Genomic DNA, 22,658 nt, shown 5'->3' with positions numbered 1-22,658 from the left:
TATGGAGAATGGTGCCTCTTACCTCAGGACCTCCTTCGGTTTTTCTAGACTTAAACCCAAACCAATTACTCCACCCTTTTGTAAGTGCCCACGGCCAGCAGCACCCCTTGTCCCACTGCTTTTGTATTCACTCGGTGTATGCTGGTTCTTAGCTGAGTCTGGCCTTCCTTATCAGAAGAGATTCCCTGCTCAGACATCTGACTTCCCTCACTGGGAGGTGAAAATTTCTGTGACTGGTTACCACCTCTCCAAGGTTACCTCTCAACTCAAGGGTTTATCCCTTGCTATTTCACTGGAAGTAGTCTGAAGATATTTACATTTCACAGGCGCCAAACCTCAGTCCTGGTATCTTTCTTCAGATCTTTCCCAGTTGTCCCAAGAGAACGAATATTCTGTCCCAACTATTATTTATTTTTAACTGCTCTATGTTCTCCTGAGGCTCAATTTTGTCATGTTTATGGGGGAAATATAAAGAATTTAGAATTTTCTGACTTACTCTGCCTCTTTCCAGAATCCTCTCACTTTCCAAAAGTTCAAAGTCATATTCCATCATCTCAGTCAGTTTGGCCAGAGTGACAGATTCATTTGAATCTTCCTTAGCAGTAGGACAAATTGCAGGTTAGGCATCCTCTGGTGGCTAATGTAGGTACTGCAGTTTTAAGGGAAGATTATTCCATATAGATGTCAGAATAACCTGGAGACGATAATTGAATTGGCTAATGGTTTGAATATAATATCATCAAAGTACAGGTATGTATGTGTAGATCAAGGAGGGCCCTAAAAATCAAGTTCAGTTGATTTAAGAAATGCATGTAAGAAATGAGGAATCCCTGAAGTATTTGAACATATTATTCAGGTGTTCCCTTTCCCAAGAGAATGGTTTTCCAGACTTTAAACACTATTAACAACAGACAACTTCTGTTACTAGTAAGATAAATGCTATCCCCTTAATGTTGAAGTTTTTTTTGAGATTCACAAAATGAGGTCAGTAATGAAATTAACTTTTTTGTGTGGTTTACAAACTGACTACTCTGCTCAGAAGACAATTCTTTTTTTGGGTGGAGAGGGAAAGAGGCAATTGGGGTTAAATGACTAGCCTAGGGTTACACAGCTAATAATGTTAAGTATCAGAGGTCAGATTTGAACTGACTTCAGGGCCAATGCTCTATCCACTGCCCTCAGAAGGCAAATCCAAAATGCAAAGTTCCTAATCCATTTTTATCAATAGTAGCATTTTTGGAATAAAGTGATATCCTTCAAAGGAACATATTGAAAAATATCATTCATCTATTATTGCTCTGTAAGAAATGACCAGCAGGAGGAATACAGAGAGACTTGGAGAGACTTAAATCAACTGTTGCTGAGTGAAATGAGCAGAACCAGAAGATCACTATACACTTCAACAACAATACTGTATGAGGATGTATTCTGATGGAAGTGGAAATCTTCAACATAAAGAAGATCCAACTCACTTCCAGTTGATCAATGATGGACAGAAATAACTACACCCAGAGAAGGAACACTGGGAAGTGAATGTAAATTGTTAGCACTACTGTCTGTCTAACCAGGTTACTTATACCTTCGGAAGCTAATAATTAATGTGCAACAAGAAAATGGTATTTACACACATATATTGTATCTAGGTTATATTGTAACACATGTAAAATGTATGGGATTACCTGTCATGGGGGGAGGGAGTGGAGGGAGGGAGGGGATAATTTGGAAAAATGAATAAAAAAAAATATCATTCATCTTGACATATGCTTTAATGTGTTCATTAAAATTAATTTTTCTTTCTTTGTAGTTATGGTTCATATATGGCTTACAAATACCAATAAATTCTTCATTGATGTATATACTCAATTTACTTTGGGACACTGAATAAAATAAGAGTTAAAATAAGCTGTATCTCTCCAAATAAAGCAAAAAAAGGGAACAGATGCATTAAATGACACCAACTTACTACCTATTAGAGAGAACAGAAAGATTTTCTTCAACAGCTGGGTAACCAATTGTTTGTGTCTTTCCTCAAACCTTTAAAATGACAAAAAAAGACAACAGCATATACATCTTTGCATATTATCAGAATGGTAGTATTTGATTTTTGAGTTGATGGGAACATTATCCTAACCTGTTTATAAGTCAGACTGGAGAAATTATAAAACTAATAATTTTGAAGGCATATGAGAGATTCATCACCTGCCCTCCAATTAGGAATTTTCCTAAATATCTGAATATAAACCTAGGATTATGGGAGTTACTACTGGGCACAATCCAGAACCCCAGGTGAATCCTAGGTTGGCAGTGGTTATTCTGAGCTTTAAAGATGTCATTCTCTTTGGGACTCTCAAAGGAACACAACATTCCAGGCCATACAAACAGTTCTAGTTAAATATTAAGTCAGAAAGGCATAGGTGTCACCAATCTGGTACTGAGTAGTTTTTTCATACATATGTCTAATTATCTTACCATGAAGTGGTATTCTTAATTTGAATATCATTTTCTCCTCAAACTGAACTGATAGTATGAAATATATGATGAATAAGAGTAAGTAGAGAAAGAAGGTAGATATCAGAACTATATATCCATTTACAGTAATAGTGTCAGAAAAGGGATAACCAATTAAGGGTTAGGTGTAACAGAGCACTTAACCCAGAAAACCAAGTAGATTCAAGGATTAAGGATGATCTGTAAGGGCCCTTTAAATGGGCGGACACAGTGCATCGGGAGATTGAGGCCCGGAAATAATTTCTGTGGATATTATTAGGACTGCCCTTGGGCGGGATCCTGGCCATATTGATAGCTTCGTAATGGGTGACTCTCTCGCTGATTGGCTGTGTGTGTGACCTCACAGGCCCTATGTAAACCCACTGCAGGCAGCAACCGCCCTCTTTAATCTGGCGTTCTTCACCCTGGCTCCCTAGCCTGGGTGGCCAAGCCAAGATGGGTAGCCAAAAGAGGTAAGGGTTTTGGTAGTGAACACATGGGGCTTCTGACTAGGTGTTCACTCGGGAAACAACCAAGTCAGGGCATCAGTCAGGGCATTATGTGAGTAGGTATAATAAAGGCTTTTAAGATTACACGTGGTTGTTCTTGAGTGCGCTACCGGTTATTAAGCTATAGATTCAAGAGATTGTGGCCAGAGACCTTAGAAGGCCTCAGAGGAGGCGAGCCGGGTAGAGCTCACACTGCAGAGGACAGTGGTCAAAGGTACTCTGGTGGGTCTAGGACAGACTAGTAATTGTAACTGCCAGGAGAGCACGTTACAATGATCCATTGTCTAATATATTGCCTTGTATATAGGGAGCAATTAAAAAAAAGTTTTAGAACTGAATTTATTAAGTTGTTTCCAAGAAATTTATTATTTCCATTTGGGGTCAGTGAACAAGAAAAGTTTAGAAAGAAATTAAAGGAAAAAGAACTGAGGCCAAGGACAAGGTTTCCTGAATTGGTTCCAAAGAAAAAACATGAAACTGATTAAAACTAGAAAGGCAAAAATTTCATCCCTGATCTTTTACATCTTTCCTGTGGCACAATTACCTTGGAGGCTACTGCAACTTATCATGAGTCTGAGAGACTCGGATTTACTGAGGAAGGCTAATAAAATGAAAAAACTTTGTTGTACATTTAAAAGATCCATTCTATAAGCATAAATTCTTTTTTTTTTAATTTTCAAAATGTATACATGGATAATTTTCATTACTTAACCTTACAAAACCTTGTGTTCTAATTTTTTCCTTCCTTTCCCCCCACCCTCTCCCTTAGATGGCAAGTGATCCAATATATGTTAAACATGTGCAATTCTCTTATACATATTTCCACAAATAACAAGCATAAATTCTTTTAGAATTATCACAATAGAATCAACCCATCCTATTGGGTGAACCCCCTATGGAAGATTTAAAGGAAAACGTAGGCAAGAGTTGAACAGGCTGAAAAAGAATGGAAAGATTGCCATTTATACTCTGGCATATTAGTGAGAGTATATTTCTACTGAATTATTAAAGTTGTCCTAAGTTACTACAATGCAATAAGATTATGATGGTCAATATGGACTGCCACTAGGTGTTGAGCTCCTTATATTGTTCAAAGGAAGTTCAGAGAGCAATAGAGTTGCTCTACTGAAGACAGTTTTCCAGAAATAGGATGAGCCTAGTAGATCATAGTTCAATCTTAGAAAGTATCACCACAAAAGTGATAAAGAGGACATTTGATTCTACCATAAGAACATTGAGGATTAGGATAAGTCTGGGTGATACTAGTGGTGATAATCTATATCTTGAACTCCTAGATTAAATGACCTATTATCTAGTCATTATAAGTTCTAAGACATCTTCAGTGTCAGTAATGAAGGAAGAAAACAATGAGTAGTGTATGATAGAAATGGTGAAAGTACAACTGCTGAGATATTCTGTGGTCACGAGGGCTGCCTGTATTAAACTGCATCCATGTTCTGGGGTTCTTCCTTTATATTTTTAGCAACCCTTAATGTTCTAAGAATTCTGTCTAAACAGGCCTTTTCCTAGCTTGGCATATAAGTGGTATTTGCGGAGAGTTAATTATAGTGTGTGGTTACTCAATATAATCTGTTGAGATCATAATATTGAAGCAGATGACTACAGGTGTGAAAAATCATGTTTATGAACTGTTGAAAGGTAGGCAGGTATATTACAGACCAAATGTTATCACCCTATAGTCATATTGTCTGAGTTGCATCAAAACCCATTTTCCTTCATCTCTGGGAGGGATGTGTATTATGTTCCACTCAGGTATAGCACATCAAGGTATGTCCCCATAATGATCACATTAAAGGATCAGTTGTCTTGGTACACTGAGCTCACTGATCACAAAACAGAGCATTTTCCCTTTAAGGGCCATGTAGGCCAGATAAACTTTTATCTCCACAATTACTTGTAGAGATTCTTTCCTTTACACTCTGCCATCACTCTAGTCTAGAGTTTTATCTCATCTCCTGTGAATTATCACAATGTTCTTCTCCTTTAAAAAAATGATGATGCCCAAAAAGTTATCAAACTGTGCATACCCTTTGATCCAGCAGTGGTACTACTGGGCTTATATCCCAAAGAAATACTAAAGAGGGGAAAGGGACCTGTGTGTGCCAAAATGTTTGTGGCAGCTCTTTTCGTAGTGGCTAGAAACTGGAAGATGAATGGATGTCCATCAATTGGAGAATGGTTGGGTAAATCGTGGTATATGAAGGTTATGGAATATTATTGCTCTGTAAGAAATGACCAGCAGGATGGATTCAGAAAGGCTTGGAGAGACTTGCATGAACTGTTGCTGAGTGAAATGAGCAGAACCAGAAGATCACTATACAACACTATACAACAACAACACTGTATGAAGATGTAGTCTGATGGAAGTGGATATCTTCAGCATAAAGAAGATCCAACTCACTTCCAGTTGATCAATGATGGACAGAAACAACTACAACCAGAGAAGGAACATTGGGGAATTGAATGTAAAATATTAGCACTACTGTCTATCTACCCAGGTTACTTATACCTTCGGAATCCAATACTTAACGTGCAACAAGAAAATTGGATTTACACACATATATTGTATCTAGGTTATACTGTAACACATGTAAAATGTATGGGATTGCCTGTCATCTAGGGGAGGGAGTAGAGGGAGGGAGGGGAAAATTTGGAAAAATGAATACAAGGGATAATGTTATAAAAAAATTACTCATGCATATATACTGTCAAAAAATTTATAATTATAAAATTAATAAAAAAAATTTAAAAAAGAAATGATGCCTTTTGTTTTTGTATAACAATCAAACAATATTGAGAGGCTATGCAGCATATAGGATAGAATCCTGGACTTTAAGTTCGGATAGAGATTCTTTCTTTAGACACCAATGTGCAGCTAGATGGCTCTCAGCAAGTCACTTAACCTCTGGATCACAATCTCCTTACCAGTAAAATGCAGGGATTAGAATAAATGATCTCTAATATACCTTCCAATTCTGAATCTGTGACCATCTCTGACTACAATTTCCTCTCAGCTCTTCTACCCAGCAAATCATATACCTTATAACAAAAAATGAAAAGGAAGACAAGATAATCAGTTAACTAGCATGTATTTTGCATCTACTAAATGCCAGGTGGATAAGTAGTAAAATGGATTTAGAGCACCATGGCAGCCTGGAGTCATGAAAACCTGAGTTCAGATCTAGCCTTAGATATTCACTACATGATTCTGGGCAAGTTAATTAAATTCTCATTTTCCTCATCTGTTAAAAACGAGCTAGAGAAGGAATTAGCAAACTATTCTAGGGCCTTTGCTAAGAAAATCCCAAATGGGGTCATGAAGAGTTAAGACAAATGAAACAGCTGAACACAACAAGCAGCTAGGCACTGTGCTAAGTAACAGAGAGGAATGGGAAAGGCTACTGATATAGTCCAGGTGTAAGATGATGTGCATTTGTATCAGGGTAGTGGTAGTATCAGAGGAGACAAGGGGGCGGCATAAAAGATGTTATAAAGGTATCAGTAACAGAACTTGACAACTGATTGAATGGAGAAAGGTAAGTGTGAGGAGTTGAGGGTAACATCTAAGTTGGGAATCTACCAGACTAGGAGGATACCCAAGGGTAGTAATAGGGAAGTTAAGAGGCTTGGGAGAAAAGACAATTAAGCTCAGATTGGGACATGTTGAGGTTAAGATGTCCAAAGGATATTACTTTCTTTACTCTCCCCCCCCCACTTAGAACTGCTTTATTTTTTTTCTTCAACATTCACTTTTATAAGTGAATTTAAGTTTAAGTTTTTTTTTTTTATTTTTTTCTTCCTTCCTTTCCCAAGATATCAATCTGATACAGGTTATACATGTATATTCATATTAAACATATTTCTATATTAGTCACATTGTGAAAGAAGAATGAGAACAAAAGGAAAAAAATCATGAGAAAGAAAAAAAAAGTAAAAAGTAAAAATAGTATGTTTCAATCTGAATTCAAACTTCATTGTTCTTTTTCTGAATGTGGATAGAATTTTCCATCATGAGTCTTTCAGAATTGTCTTAGATCATTGTATTGCTGAGGAGAGCTAAGTCTATCAAAATTGATTATCACATCATGTTGCTGGTACTGTGTACATTGTTCTCCTGACTCTGATCACTTCACTAAGCATCAGTTCATTTAAGTTAGGATATTCCTTTCAAATTTTTAAAAAGAACTTGGAGATAAGAGACAAAGTCAAGAGAAAGTCTAGACCATGTCAGGAATTAAGTCTAAACAAATCTGAGAATCAATAATATAGAGATAATAATTGAATCCAATCACATGGACAAAACAACATTCTATACTTATAATCACTTTGCAACAAAGGGAGGAAAATATATTTTCTCAATTCTTTTATCAGTATAAACCTAGTCATTAAAATTACATAATTTTGTTTGTTCTTTCTATTGTAATATTCTTCTAACTAGCTTCCTAACATTAGTTGTTCCTTTATCCAAGTCATCTTTTATGCAGCTGGCCAAAATACTTTTCTTAATACATAGGACTCATCAAATCATTACTCTGCTCAAATGCCCTCAATGATTTCCTATAGTTGAGATAAAAGACAAATTCTTCATCCTGAAATTCATGCTCTTGATACTTTGGTTAGAATCTACCTTACCAATCTTATTTTATACTGCTTTCCTTTATATACTTGTCATCTCAGCCAGCCAAATCAGACTACTAGCTATTCTTTAATTTTGTTGTGCATTCTTCCACTTATCACACAAGTTGCTTGGAATGATCTTTCTTCTCATTTTAATTAGTTGAAATGCTTGTGTTTTAAGATCTGTCTCAGGTACTATTCCATGAACAGTCTTTCCACATATCTCCCAAGTAAAAATGATCATTCCCTCCTTAAACTTTCTTAAAATATTTTGGATCTTTCCTCTACCTGCATGACATTCTAGCTTGAATCATATTTATATGCTTTTCCCCAAACTAATCAATGACCAAAGGATAAGTTTTCAGATAAAGAAATTAGAGCCACAGATCTTCCTAATTCCAAATCTAGGATTATTTTTATTGTGTTATCTTATCGCTACAAATATATACATATCCTTCAATAGAAGGAATCTAATTATACCAGCAACAAAATTATGATGTGAATTAACTTAGTTGAATTCTCCTTACTGTTTCTCAGCTGGATGCATTTTCTTTGGGGGTTAGGTAAGACTTCTTATTTTCAACATTCTATTGAAAGTAAAAAGTGACAAGGTAATTATCTTCATTTCTGAATGAAGAATACATTGAACTTTTGAGGACATTTATAGATTAAGATCATCTGAAAGAAGGAAAAGAGGAATACTGAGGAATACTGAAAGGCCTTAAGGTCATGATCAACAAATGCTGAAGGAATAGGAGATGTATAATTTGGAGAAAAGATGACTCAGAATATTTGATATCTATGTTCAAGTATTGAAATGTTTGTGAAGAAAAAGAAACTTAACTTATTCTATTTGACTTCAAAAAGCACAACTGAAACAATGAAACAAAGTTACACAGAGGCAAATTTGAACCCTAAATTAGAACTATCCAAAACCAGAATGTACTATTTTTATTTCTTTAATTTTATTTTATCTAAGGAGTAAAACAAATATTTCCATAATATAGTATAATAAAAAAGGTAATTTAGTATGAGAAAAAAGGTTTATTATGTATAACTTGCTATTCCTTTTAACTATATAATAAAGTTATATAAGTTTAAAAAACCAAATTAGAGCTATCTAGCATCATATGAAAAATGTTTTAAATCACTACTGATTAGAAAAATGAAAATGAAAATAACCTTGGGGGTACCACCTCATATCTAACAGTTTGGCTAGAATTATGGAAAAGATAAATGTTGGCGAGGATATAGGAAAATTGGAACACTAAATGCATTGTTGATGGAGTTGTGAACTGATTCAACCATTCTGGAGAGCAATTTGGAACTATGCCCAAAGGACTATAAAATTGCATATCCTTTGAGCCAGAAATACTACTACTAAGTCTGTAACCCAAAGAGATGATTAAAAATGGAAAAGGAATGAAAAAAAATGGAAAATACAGCAGCTCTTTCTGTAGTGGCAAAGAATTGGAAACTGAAGGGATGCTCATCAATTGGGATATGGCTGAACAAAACCATAGCATAGGAATGGAATATGATTGTGCTATAAGCAATGATGAGCAAGTAGATTTCAGAAAAACATGGAAAAACTTACATGAACAGATGTTGTGTAAAGATGCTGAGTTGGGAGAATACTGTAACTAAAAAACTGTGTGTGTGTGTGTGTGTGTGTGTGTGTGTGTGTGTGTGTGTGTGTGTGTGTGTAAACAAATCCACCTTCTTGAGAGCATTCATCTTTACATCCCCAACTTAGGTTAAATTTCGACTTGGTCACTGAAGAATTTTTGGGATGTGATATAATTTATTTATTTATTAAACATGTTTATTTAAAGTTCTGAGTTGCAAATTCTATCTCTCACTCCTCCCCCAGAAGGTAAACAATCATATACAGGTTATGCATGGGCAATCACACAAAACATTTCTATATCAGTAATTTTGTACAAGACGACAAGAATGAAAGAAAAAATGAAAAAAAGTAAAAAAAATTCAGTTCTTTCTCTGGAGATGGGGAATATGTTTCATCAAGAAAAACTTTCTGATGTTTAGAACCAGATAACTTAAGGTGAGAGAACTGAGGTCATTTGTTAAGAGACCTCTCATATCGTTCTCATCTTATATTACCTTGATGTCTTCTGTCACCATCTCCTTCTCTCTTCACTGATTTCACATAAGTTGGCCCTTTTTGTCAAATTAAAGCCCCAATTCACATACAAATGACCCCATTCAATTCTGTCTTCTCTAGCAGACTCTTCTAAAATCTGTACTCAATTATCACAAATCTTCAGTCTTTGTCCCTGTTGCCTCTCTACTGTTTATAAACATATCCAGCTGTCCTCATCCTAAAAAAAAACCCCTCACATTTGATCCATCCATCTTTCTCCCTTTCCCTCTCTCTCCCCTAAATTCTGAGAAGAGTTTGCCCGTGTTCTCTCACCATATGGCTCAGGAGAGAGTTCCTGACCACAGTTGTGGAGAAGCAGAGGTATAACTACATCTCAGCCCAAGCAATGGAAGACAGAAGAACTAGAAGGAAAGTGACAGAGTTCTAAAATGAAAATCTGCTAGAAAGAGGAAAGGGGATTTTCTAGACAATGTAAAGTTCTTGGACCGTACTATAAGAAAGAGCAGTAACTTTTTTAGATAGCTTTAGCTTTTCAGGAATAGGAAACCACGGCTGGAGGTGGGGCAGGAAGGCAGCAAAAGATATGATATGGAAAAAAAAAAAAAGCCTTGATATGAAAAAGCAACAGATCTGGATTTTATCCTCTGTTACAGTCATTAATTATTAAGACAGTGCACATCAGGTGGAAAAGCATTTCTCTGTAGCATCCTCAAGTTAGTTTTCCTTTTGGGGAGGAATCCAAGACTTTAGGGTAATGCCATAAAGTTAGAAGGCTGTGTCTAGAAAGAAAGATTCATCAAACATCTGGGGGAAATGGGAGAAAAGAGCTGCCCCATTAACAACACCAAATTCATTATTCAGAATGAAATTCAAACTACAAAGGGTTGTACTTTGAGCAAGGAAGATTTCTCCTTGAGGGGAAGGTAGGATTCACTAGAAGTGTGGAGACAATCATATCAACTAATTATGGCTCACTCCAAATCCTTTATGTGTTTTCGGCTTTCTGTCTCTCCCTCCCTCTTGCTCTTTTTCTCTGTCTCTCTCCCTCCCCCTCCTCTCTGTGTACAGCCTATTCCATAAATTATAAGCATTATGACCTTGACTGCTTATTTGTGGATCTACATGTATGGAAACTAAAACGTAGACAGTATGTCCTAGAAGACCATTTTCCTAGAGGAGACTGGGGGGGGGGGGCGGAGTTTTTTTGGAATTACTCCCAAGATTGGATTTTATGTAAACCCAGAATCTGGGATGCTGGGTCACAGGTTAACCTTTCTCCAGCAATAACCAAGTTTTGAGGTAAGGAAGACAGGAGATAAGGCACAAGTTGTAGCTGTGAGAACAGAGGAATGGGCAAATCAAAGGCATAGCAACTAGACATGCTAATAAACAGTGCTTCCTATATTTTCACCTAATCTAGCAAGCCACTGACAATTACAAGTATTGAAGAAATAACATTTGTGATTCAGAAGAGGCTAGCTCTCTTCATCTTGATAATACAAGCCTTACTTAGAAACTGCGCAACGATTTGTTGCTTGACCAAATCTCTCACAATCACCAAGTAGAATTCAGGGTTCTAAAAAGGGTCAGTATACAGGAAGGAAGCACCTTTATCACTGTGATATTCTGTTTTGAATCCTCAAGACAAATTCCTTTTTTTGGACTATGGAAAACATAAGGAGACAGGATTTTTTATTACTTTCAAATCTCACAATACAGCAGTTGGTTACAGATTTAGCTCTCCGTTGAGTTAATTTTCTTTCTGGGATCTGGACCTCCCACTGGACCAGAGCCAAAGTGAGCAACAACTATATAAGAACCAGAACAGAATGTTCCAGGCAGTGGCAAGATCTCTGCCCCACCCTCCAGCTTCCCATTACTTGTCTCCTTTGCTTTTTCCAGACTTTCCCCTATCCCCATCTCCATCATTCTCTAAGCCCTTTACTTTGTACCCTAAGGGATTTTTTCTTGGGACTGACAGACTGATGAGTAGCTAGGGAAGAATGCAGAATGTGTATCAAAAAGCCCAGTTTGTTGGGTTTTTTTTCCCCTAAAAAGGGCATCTACACAGTTACTTAGAGTTTTTGTTGTTTTTTTTTCCCTGTGATTGAGATCTGCTTTGTCTACAATTCCAGGAACACTGTTTAGGCACAAAGCCAGAACTTCAGGAAAAGTTTGAATTTTTTCTCCAAGAATTGGTGTCAGGATAGTTCCCAGATTGGCTATCATAACCTATAAATCTATCCTGGGAGAATGGTAGAGAAAACTATAGCCTGTGTTGCCATTTCCAGCAGCAATCCTTTTAGGGTCATCTGAGGGCATCAAAGAGCTCAGTCCATTTATAGTCAAAGCTTCTGTTGAAAGACTAGCAAGATATTCTGCCAACAAAACATTTTAGTTAGCAAGGCCAGTCTGTCCATAAGGGCCCCGCCCACAAAGAGGAATTCGAACAGACACTGACAGCTCTTTCCTAGGAGGCCTCTGGGGCTCCAGACCTAACTTCCTTTTCTGACAGACAAAAGCAGCAAGAAGTACACTATCTAAGTGTACTAAGCAAGAAGTATACTATCTAAAACTGACAATTCCATTGTAGATCTCAGTTTGTAGTCTATTGCCTACTTTCCTTATGTCTTCTCTACTAACCTTTTTTACTTTATAACTCTGAATGTTAATATAATTCTACCCACAAGTTTACAATCCTCAAGGCTTTCTGGAATAAAGTTGCCAAACAGAGTTAAATCAAAGCTCTCTCATAAACAATTTATTCCCTGGCTAAAACAGGTGAGTAGACTCAAACTTCCAGGAGAGAAAACTTAACGAGTTTTTTTCAAAAGCCAAACAGCTGATTTGGAACTATTAAACAATATAATAATGGAACACAAGCTGCCTAGCTGGGTTTAACTCAATCAAACCAACTGGACGAGTAATGATCTGATCCCTGTGGGTGAAGGCTCTGGGCTAAACTAATTTCAAGAGTAACTGAGGTGGGAGTGAGTGGCCAAGGAAAGTGCAGTCTTTAAGTGCATACACAATATATTCTGCTTGATAACTGGGAAGCCTGTTTTGGAAATTTTGTGTTGATTATTAAAGAATACTCTTCCCTACCCCTAAAGGAAGTCTCTAGAATTCTGAAGGGGGCTCTGGAGATTCAACCTGTTAGTGGAATGCAAAGTCCATATATTCTACACAATTCTAATTTGTGGCATTATTTGCCACAAAATCAAAGAAAAACCTTCATATGGGATTGTACTATAAAGAAAAGTACACTTGTCGAAATCCATATCTTATGTTTGTTTGGGTTCAACAACAACAAAAAAACCCATTGCAATCATTGGCACTACTGAATCAAGAGTCACAGCTAAAGACTTAAAGCTAAGGAAGAACAAGGCAACTCATCATTATACTTCTGTGAACAAAACAATGCTTTATACAAAGTAGACACATAATAAAAACTTGAATTTTTAAAAATTATTTTGATTTTTATTTGAACTAAATAATTTTCTGCCTTCCAGTTACAAAATTCTGTTAGTAAATTTTTTTAGCAGTAGTTCAGTCAATATCTGTATGTAACAAACGTAAATTAAGGCAATAATTCAAATATGGTCTCATACTAATAAATTCTAGTACACATAATGTTGGTCTTAAGAGTCACGAAGACCTAGGTCTGAATTGCACTTCTGATACCTACTAGTTTATGATCCCTTTGTCACTTGTTTCATCTATAGAATATATAAATTAATAGCATCTACCAAACAGGTTGTCATGAGATCAAATGTCATAATAAACATAAGTTTAAAAACTGCAAATGGGCTCTATAATTATCATAAATAGAATTTTGAATAAGGAATTTACTAATTGTTCTTTCAAGATAATAGGATGTTAGCCAACATATACACATTTACATACATCCTGAGGAACTCTATGAAATTTACTGTATTATACATAATATAATAAATTCCTTTGTCCTAAACTATACATATGTATGTATGGCACCTGAAAAACTATGAAGCAATTAAACCTTTCAATATATTCTGGTGAGCTATGCTATCCTATTTTTAGCAACTCTAAAAGAAGAAAAACCCATATCTAGTCCAAAAAGATCATTAAATTACCAAAACTATTTTATCTGTTGATCAGAATTTTTTTGCTCCCTAGTTTTTGGTTGTATTTTCAGCTTATTTTTTGGTTGTTGTTCAGTTCCAAGAAATCTGTGGTCAGTTTTTCTAAGTCATCTTCACTAGGGCTGGCTCTGTTCTAGGCAAATTTCAAGAGACACAAACACATAGAAGAGCTGAAAATCAGTTTTCAAGCCTTCCCATGATCTTTCCACATACTGATTCCAATAAAGGATCAATGAAATGTCACCTGAATTATCCATTGCCTTTAGGACCTACAAAAAAAAAAAAAAAAAAAAAAAAAAAAAGAATCCTCTGGCACAGCATATAGACTAACCTGTAAAGCAAGGGTTCTCAAACTGTGGCCTTCGGGCCATATGCGGCCCCCTGAGGACATTTATGCAGCCCACTCTGTTATGGCAAATGGGCTGAGGGGCGGAGACAGAGTGTGAGCTTTTGTTTTTTCTATAGTCCGGCCCTCCCACAGTCTGAGAGACAGTGAACTGGACCCCCCTATTTTAAAAAGTTTGAGGACCACTGCTTAGAGTGTAAGGGCTTCCTTAAGAGGCTCTATCAATTTAAGTTGTGCTTCCAGCAAATGAAGAATCAACACACTGACTCACAAAGTCTGAGCTAAATGGGGTCCTAGAGATTCTAATCCAACTGTTTCATTTAACAAATGAGGCCTAAAGAGGTAAAATGCGTTGCCCAAAATAAAACAACAAATTAGTGACACTATGATAAAGCAAAACAATTGTCAGGATCCCATTTATGCTTTCCTTGTTAATTAATGATTATTTGTTGGAATATTTAAATTGCCTTTATTAATGTCAATAAATGATAATGGGCTAAACAAAAGTTTCAGAAAAATGTGAATTCCACATGGTAGGATTCTAGATTTCACCAGAAGATTTGCGCCATTTTCTAGCTTGAGTTTCACACTATTTAGGCAATATATTAATGTAACATTAAATTAAAATTTAAAAAATATTTACCCTTCATAAAAACTTATACATGAAAATTTAAGAAATGTGCTAACCATTATCCTCCACTGTGGATACCAATATATTTTTATTTATAATACATACAGGTAGCCCACTGCATTGTAACTTTCACTTTGGGCTCATATAGACTTGGTCCAGTTTTGGGGATGGCTTCCCAAATCAACAACTCTTTAGCTATTGTCTCTATTGAGAGTTTTATCTGGGAAATCTGATAATATAGCTCATGTCTAGTCTCCAGGATTGTGTTTTAAAATGTTCTCCAGACCTAGCATATTCAAAGTAGCTTGGTATTTACTAGATAATGGGAAGTCAGAAATCGTATTTTTAAAAAATCAATACTTCCACTTGTAAAAATTCCATTCACTTTCCATAAGAGTTTTTAAAGCTCTTCAAACTTATCACCAGGCTTAAGTTTAAATTCACTCTGGAGGGAAATTCACAGGATTGCAAGTATGCTGTTCTTCAACCCTCTCAACTGCCACCCTGAGGACTGAACTCCACCTGAAAGGAAAACATACTTAGGACTACTACACAGGCAACACCAAAACATTCTTGAGTCCCTCTCTTACCCCACAGAGACTAATATAAACATTTAGCCTTAAGGGATTGTTCTAAGAGCTTGGAACCATTTCAAAAGGAAAGGCCAAGGGCTGCTAGATAGGCAAGCCCTTTCCCATTGGACTTGAATAATATCTATACGAATTATCTGAAAAATTTGCTGTATTTTTATGAGTACAAAGTCCAGGTCCTCTTTCCCTCAATTTTGTGAATTTAGTGCTTTATTGCAACTCCTTTCAGCACTATGAGCCATTTGAGTGATCATTTTCTATTACCAGGAGACACACTGCTCATGAAATTCTTCTTCCTAGACAAATTGTTGACTTTAAAGGATGAAATTTTAACATCAAAATCTCTGATAAGGACCTAATTTCTAAGAAAAGTAAGGAAATTATTTCAAATATATAATAAGACCAAGAACCGTTACTCAACAGATAAGTGGTTAAAAGACAAGAGTAAACACCTATCTCATAGGAATCTAACCAATGAGTAGATGTGTGAGGGACACATGAAGACCACAAAAATTATTTTTCAAAAGTTCAACCTGTTTAATCTTAGATAAAAAAGGATGAAATGTCTACTCTCATTAAAAGAAATCTAAAAGTCAGTGAACAACTGATAGTAGATATAGAGATTAAGAGGCCACCATATTGGCTGTTTGAGGGTGCTAAAAAAAAAAAAAAAAAAAACCCAAGGTAGGATTGGCTTTCATATTTGCCACTGAGTGTTCAATCTTTCCTGTTTGGGACTATTTCAGACACACAAAAATTTTCCCCTGTCCCCAGATGGAATGATTCCAACAGCATGACATACAGCTAACCATTAATTTTACCATATAAACTAGTAAGCACTGAAAAGTTAATTATGTTCCTTAGTAACATGGCACGTACAGGAAATGGCACCTTGGCTAGCTTGATTAGAATATAGTATATATATAAAAGAAGAATGTGTATTAAGTTTGGAAAGATATGCCAGGGCCAGAGCATGAAGAGTTATAAATATGAAATGAAGGAAGGACTTTGCATGCTGGAATATTAAATGAAGGAAGGACTTTGCATGCTGGAACTTCTTGAGCAAGTCTTAATAATCACATTTGTGCTATAGGAATATCAATTTTACAAGTGTAAAATAAAGTACTAGATTAGAAAGGGAAGAGAGATAGGGAAACCAATTAAGAAAGCCCAGGTGAAGAGTTTTGAAGGCCTAAATCACACAACCATAAATTGGAGAGAAGAGATGAAGTCTTTCTTAAAATGACAAGTGGCATCTAATGAAAACCAAGAGTAATTAATAGAAATGTTAATTAATTGCATTAAGGGGGGGAAAAAAAGGTGGAATAAAGAAGGGCAATGAGGAAATAAAATAATCACTTTTTGCAAATGATATCACATACATATCCCTAGAGAATTGTTGAAACAATTCACAATTTTAGCAAAATTGAAGGATATAAATAAATCTATATAAATCATAAGCATTTCTATATAATACCCACAAAACTGAATGGGAAGAAACAGAAAAATAAATTCTATTCAAAGTAACTGCAGACAATATAAAATACTTGGGAGTTTTAACCTACCAAACACAGGAACTATATGAACCCAGTTACAAAATAGTGTTCACATAAATGAATAAAGACATAAACAACTAGAGAGATAAGAATTGCTTATGAGCAGGCTAAGCCAATATAATTAAAAATAACAAATCTACCCAAATTAATTTACTTATTCAATGCCATACCAATCAAACTACTAAAAGAATTATTTTATAGAACAAGAAAAATAATAATAAAATTAATCTAGAATAAAAACTCAAGAATATCAGGGATCAACAGGAAAAAATGTGAAGCCATCATAGAAGTAACTATATTACAAACTGATAATTACCAAAGTGGTACTGCCTAATAAATTGACTGGCAGACATGAACTCTGAGGGCAGAGAAAAGGCAAAGACTTGCCTGACTTCTCCCCCAAGCCTTTCTACATACTTTTTAATAATGCTCTAAAACAAATTCTGCCATGGCAGAACCCACAAAAAGATGGGGTGAAACAATTTTCCAGACCAACACAACTTAGAAGGTTGGCAAGAAAGGTCTAGTGAGAATGGTATATGATTCAGTTCAGGCTGCACCAGCACAAATCAGGACTTAGCAAATCAGGAGCAGTCCTTGTAATTAACTGATCAGCAGTAGCAGTTGCTGCTTCCAGAGAGCCCATAAATGGTAAGGAGATTTTAAAAAACTGGTCAGAAGAGTACAGAAGTCTCTTTCTAGGTGGCAGGTGTAGGACACTGTTGCTTTGCCAGTACTAGTACTGAGTGGTAGTCCCAGGACAAGGAAGAGCAAGGGCACAACTGAAGTTGGGGCTACAATGGAACAGAGAAGAGACCCTGCTCAGTTTCAGAGCAGAAAAGAATGCTTGTGGTCATTCATAGACTAAAAGCACAGGCCAGAAGATTAGTAAACACATCTATCCTTATTTCATACCACCTTAGTAGAAGTGAAAACTTACAGATCACTGGAAGTATTTATAAAAACAGCTGCAACAAAACCCCTGAAGTTTGGGACAGATTCCCATTTTAGCAAATAGTCAAATTCTGGAAAAATGAGCAAACAACAGAAAAATTCTGATTATGGTAACAAAGAAGATCAAAACACATTCAGAAGACAACAAAATCAAAATTTCTATACATAAAAAAATCTCAAAGAAAAAAATGAATTGCTTTTGGGCCATGGAAGAGCTCAAAAATGATTTGAAAAATCAAGTAAGAGAGGAAGAAAAAATGGGAAAGGAAATGAGTGATGCAAGAAAATCATGCAAAAAGAGTCAACAGCTTGGTAAAGGAGGTACAAAAAAATACTGAAGAAAATAATACATTAAAAAATAGAATAGGCTAAATGTTAAGAGGTAGAAAAATTCACAAAAGAAAAGAATTCCTTAAAAATTAGAATTGAGCAAGTGGAAGCTAAAGACTTCATGAGATATCAAGAAACAATAAAAACCAAAAGAATGAAAAAATAGAAAACAATGTGAACTATCTCACTGAAAAAACAAATGATCTGGAAAATAGATCCAAGAAAGATAATTTTTAAAATGACTGGACTTTCTTAAAGCTATGATAAAGTCTAAACATCATCTTTCAAGAAATTATCAAGGAAAACTGCCCTGAAATTCTAAAACCAAAAGTTAAACTGAAATTAAAAGAATCCACCAATCATATCCTAAAAGAGATCCCAAAATGAAAACTCCCAGGATTATTACAGCAAAATTCCAGAGCTCCCAGATCAAGGAGAAAACACTGCAAAGTAGCCAGAAAAAAAAATAATTCAAGTATCAGAGGCAACAGTCAGGATAATTCAAGATTTAAAGGATTGGAAGGCTTAAAATATAATATTCTGGAAAGCAAAGAAGCTAGAATTACAACAAAGAGTCACATACCCAAAAACAATGAGTATAATCCTTCAATGAAATAGAGGACTTTATGGCAATTCTGATGAAAAGACCAGAGCTGAATAGAAAAACTGACTTTCAAATACAAGACTCAAGAGAAGTATAAAAAGGCAAAGAGGAAAAAGAAATGATAATGGAATAAATGTTAAACTGTTTATATTCCTATATGGGAAGATGATACTTGAAACTCATAATAACTTTCTCATTATTAGGGAAGTTAGGAGAAATAAAAATGAAAAAAATAATCACAAAGATGTGAATTGAATATGATGGGATGATATATAAAAAAAGGGTGAGAAGAATGTACTAAGAGAAGTGGAAAAGAAGTAGTAATTTTCTCAACTAAAAGATGAGAAAAGCTTTTATAGTGAGAAGAGGGGAATATAAGGAGAAGTGAGTGAATTTTACCCTCATCAGAAATGGTTCTAAGAGGGAATATCAAATACACTCAATTGGGTATGAAAATCTAATTTATTTTTAAGGTAAGTAGAAAGGGCAGGTGATAAAAGAAGGGGAATGGTGCTCAGAGAAAGGAGAATAGATTGAGGGAGACAGTAGTCAGAAGGAAACTACTTTTGATGTGAGACACAGAGAGAGAACAGAAGAGTGAGGGGAGATAGGAAGGAGGGCAATATAGTTAGCAATCAATTGTGAAAAAAAATTTTGAAGCAGGTTTCTCTAATAAAGCAGAACCAATTCAAATTTATAGAAATAAGAGCCATTTCCCAAGGGATAAATAATTGATCATCAAAAAATACAAACAAGTTTCAGATGAAGTAATCAAAACTATCTACAGCAATATGAAAAAAAATACTCTAAATCACTATGACTGGAGAAATGCAAATTAAAATTATTCTAAGATACTACCACACCTATTAAATTGGCTATCAGTACAGAAAAGGAAAATGACAAATGTTGGAAAGAATGTGGGAAAAAAAATTGAGACTAATGCATTGTTGGTAGAGTTGTGACATGATTCAATGGCTATATAGAGCAATTTAGAACTATGCTCAAAGGGCTATAAAACCATATACATCTTTTGACCCCAGAAATATTACTACTAAGTCTGTATCCCAAAAGAGATAGATAAGAGAAAAAGAGTCTATATATGTACAACATTTATAGCAGCTTTTTGTGGTGACAAAGAATTAGAAATTGAGAAGGATGCCCATCAATTGGAGAATGGTGGAACAACTTGTGGTATATGAATATGATGGAATACTATTGTATTATAAGGTGACAGGAACACAGAGTTCTGCAAGGATGAATGCTGAAAGTTATCTCTGCACGTATTTTAAAAAATAAAAAAGCCTACTTATAAAAAAGGAAATGACAAGGATAATTTCAGAAAAAAACTGGACTTATATGAACTGATGCAAAGTAAAATGAGCAGAACCAAGAGAACATTGTGCACACAACAATAAATAAGTACCTAGTTTTATTTAATATGGGTGATGCCTCAGACAAACTGAAACCTGAAAATGTCCAAAATCTCACACTGCATCTGATGTTATCTCCAGTGGTTCTGACCTGTCTTGTCACTAGGTTCAGATGGCCCCTGAGGACAGAATGAGGCTGATGACTTTGTACAGTCTTGCCTCACTTAAATCCAATTCTCTTCCAAGCCAAGTCATCATCCTTTTAAGACAAATAACAAGTTTTGTTTTGGACACATTGAATTTTAGATCCTACAAAACATCTAACTGGAAATAACATAAGTGGCTGGTGATTCAGAAAAGTCTAATTAGAGTTCTTAACCTGGAGTCCAACAACTTGTCTTTTTTTAAAAAATATTTTAATAAAAATTGTATTTCAATATAATTAGTTTCCTTTATAATTCTTTATGTAGCTTATATACTACATTGTGAGTTCATAGTCTCTGAACAGACTACTGAAGGGATTCATGACACAAAAAAAAGATTAAGAAGTCCTGTAATGAGGACCCTTCTATATCTGAAATTGTGATTAGGTTTTATTCACCTTTATCAAATCTTTTGAAAGGATTCTTCCTTCTCAAAATCAAAAACAAATCAAGTTTCAGAAAACTGCAGTTTCAGTTTCCTGTTCTCCCTACATATCTTCTAAAGTGTAAATTGCATTAGAATTACTACTATGTCCATTCACTATGCACGTTCCTAAAACATCAATATCCCAGTATAGTTCAGCAGTTGTGTTGGCAATTAGGATTCTAATGACCAGGGTATTCTCTTTTGGGCTTCCTTGCTCCTGTTGGAGAGTTCTGACCCCACTATATATAACGTGGAGGAACATTCATGAATTTTGGTCAAGTTCTTGGTAGTATTGGGGTTCTTTAATTAACCTATCTGGTGACCCTAGAGCAGTGGTCCTCAGACTTTTTAACTAGGGGACAGCTCACCGTCCCTCAGACTGTTGGAGGGCTGGACTATAGTAAAAACAAAAGCTCACACTGTCTTCGCCCTTCAGCCCATGTGCTATAACCCGGAGGGCGCCAGATGCGGTCTACGCGCCCTTGGGTAGTGGCTTTGATAGGAGACTAGACAGATTACCTGGGAGATGATGGCTGGGAGAATTAGTCACACGACTCTTTCAGGATAAAAGGTCAGAGGGCAGTGTCAGGGGGAAGAAGAAGAGCGTGATTCATTGCGGCTGCTGGGATAAAAGGAAGTGGACTGCCCTTGGACTTTAAGGTTCCAGAGTCCGCAGGGCAGCCAGCCGACAGATTCGATCTCTGGCTGGACAACAGGAGGCCGAGAGGGAGGGATGGGTAGAATGGAGGAGAGAAAGACCTCGGTCCTGGGGAAGTTCTTATACTGTGTGATCTTGGGCAAGCCAGTTGGGCTCTTTGGCTCTCAGCTTCCTTATCTGTAAAATGGGGACGATCATCCTTTTCCACTACTGCCTTTTCAAGGCTGCTGGGGAGGAAGGCTACACCATGAAACCACAAGGATGACTGGCAACTATGACTAAGTAGGAGAGAAAAGGGCTCACCTCCAGAGCAACCGGAAGGAGGGGCCGAGGTTAGACTAAGTGGATACTTCCCTAATTTGGGAGATTCCTATTGTTTCCCGGGGGCATATAGCTAAGTACAGCGAGGAGCCTCTCAGAAGGCCCAGAGTGCGCCTTTTGTTCTGGAGAAAGGAATGGGGCAAATCATGGGGAACCCAGGTCAGCCATCTTACTGTCTCCGAGCCCTCGGGGCCGCACCACCAGAGAGTGGGGGGCCTGCCTTCCAGGGGGTGGGGGGTTCCTCTCTTGGGGGCCGGAGGGCCTCTCTTTTTGAGAGGATGAGAAAAGCTTCTCTCTCCGGGCGGGGGCGGGGGCGGGGGAGTGGGGTACTTCTCTTTCTAGGAGCAGGGGATTCGATTCCTCTTCCTCAGTGTGGGGAGGCAGAACCTATCCCTTCCTTTGTCTCTGTCTCTCAGTCTCCCGGATCGTTTCAGGGGCCTCCCCTGGAGGGGATGGCGGGAGGCTCCTACCTCGATCCTCGCCTCGGCTTCTAGTCTCTCCCAGCCGCCCAGTCACGCGCCGCCAGGCCCTAGTCTTCCCGCCCTGGCTGTTCTCTCCCGTCCCGTCGGGCCGGTGGTGCGGTCGATTCCCCCTCCCGCCGCAGCGCGGATGGTGCAGTCCGCGGTGTCCCTAGCCTAATACTGTTTCTCCGCGGGATAGTCAGTCTCCCTGGGCCGGAGGGCCAGACGGTTGAGCGGGAAGAGCTCGAGCTAGCTCTCTCTCGGCTTGGGTCAGGCTCCCTCTCTCTGCCTCGTGGTTGGCTGGCTCGACCCTCTCGCCCCGCCCTT

The 22,658-nt window shown here is 36.9% G+C and overlaps 1 protein-coding gene across 4 annotated transcripts in view; it reads right to left on the bottom strand.

The window, feature by feature from the left end:
- Positions 1-22,658, bottom strand: part of RUSC2 (RUN and SH3 domain containing 2) — an 89,424-nt gene extending 66,766 nt beyond the window's left edge. For 2 of the 4 annotated variants that reach the window (XM_074280291.1, XM_074280292.1), the window contains exon 1: positions 22,341-22,658. The gene's annotated coding sequence lies outside the window, so the exon portion shown is untranslated. Of the gene's footprint in view, positions 1-21,410; positions 21,778-22,340 lie in introns of those variants that run through there. The other 2 variants (XM_074280299.1, XM_074280294.1) reach the window with 2 other exon arrangements.

The sequence above is a fragment of the Sminthopsis crassicaudata genome, chromosome 1 (assembly GCF_048593235.1).
Source record: "Sminthopsis crassicaudata isolate SCR6 chromosome 1, ASM4859323v1, whole genome shotgun sequence".
In the NCBI taxonomy this organism is placed as follows: domain Eukaryota; kingdom Metazoa; phylum Chordata; class Mammalia; order Dasyuromorphia; family Dasyuridae; genus Sminthopsis; species Sminthopsis crassicaudata.
This window is presented reverse-complemented; position numbering and strand designations above follow the sequence as displayed.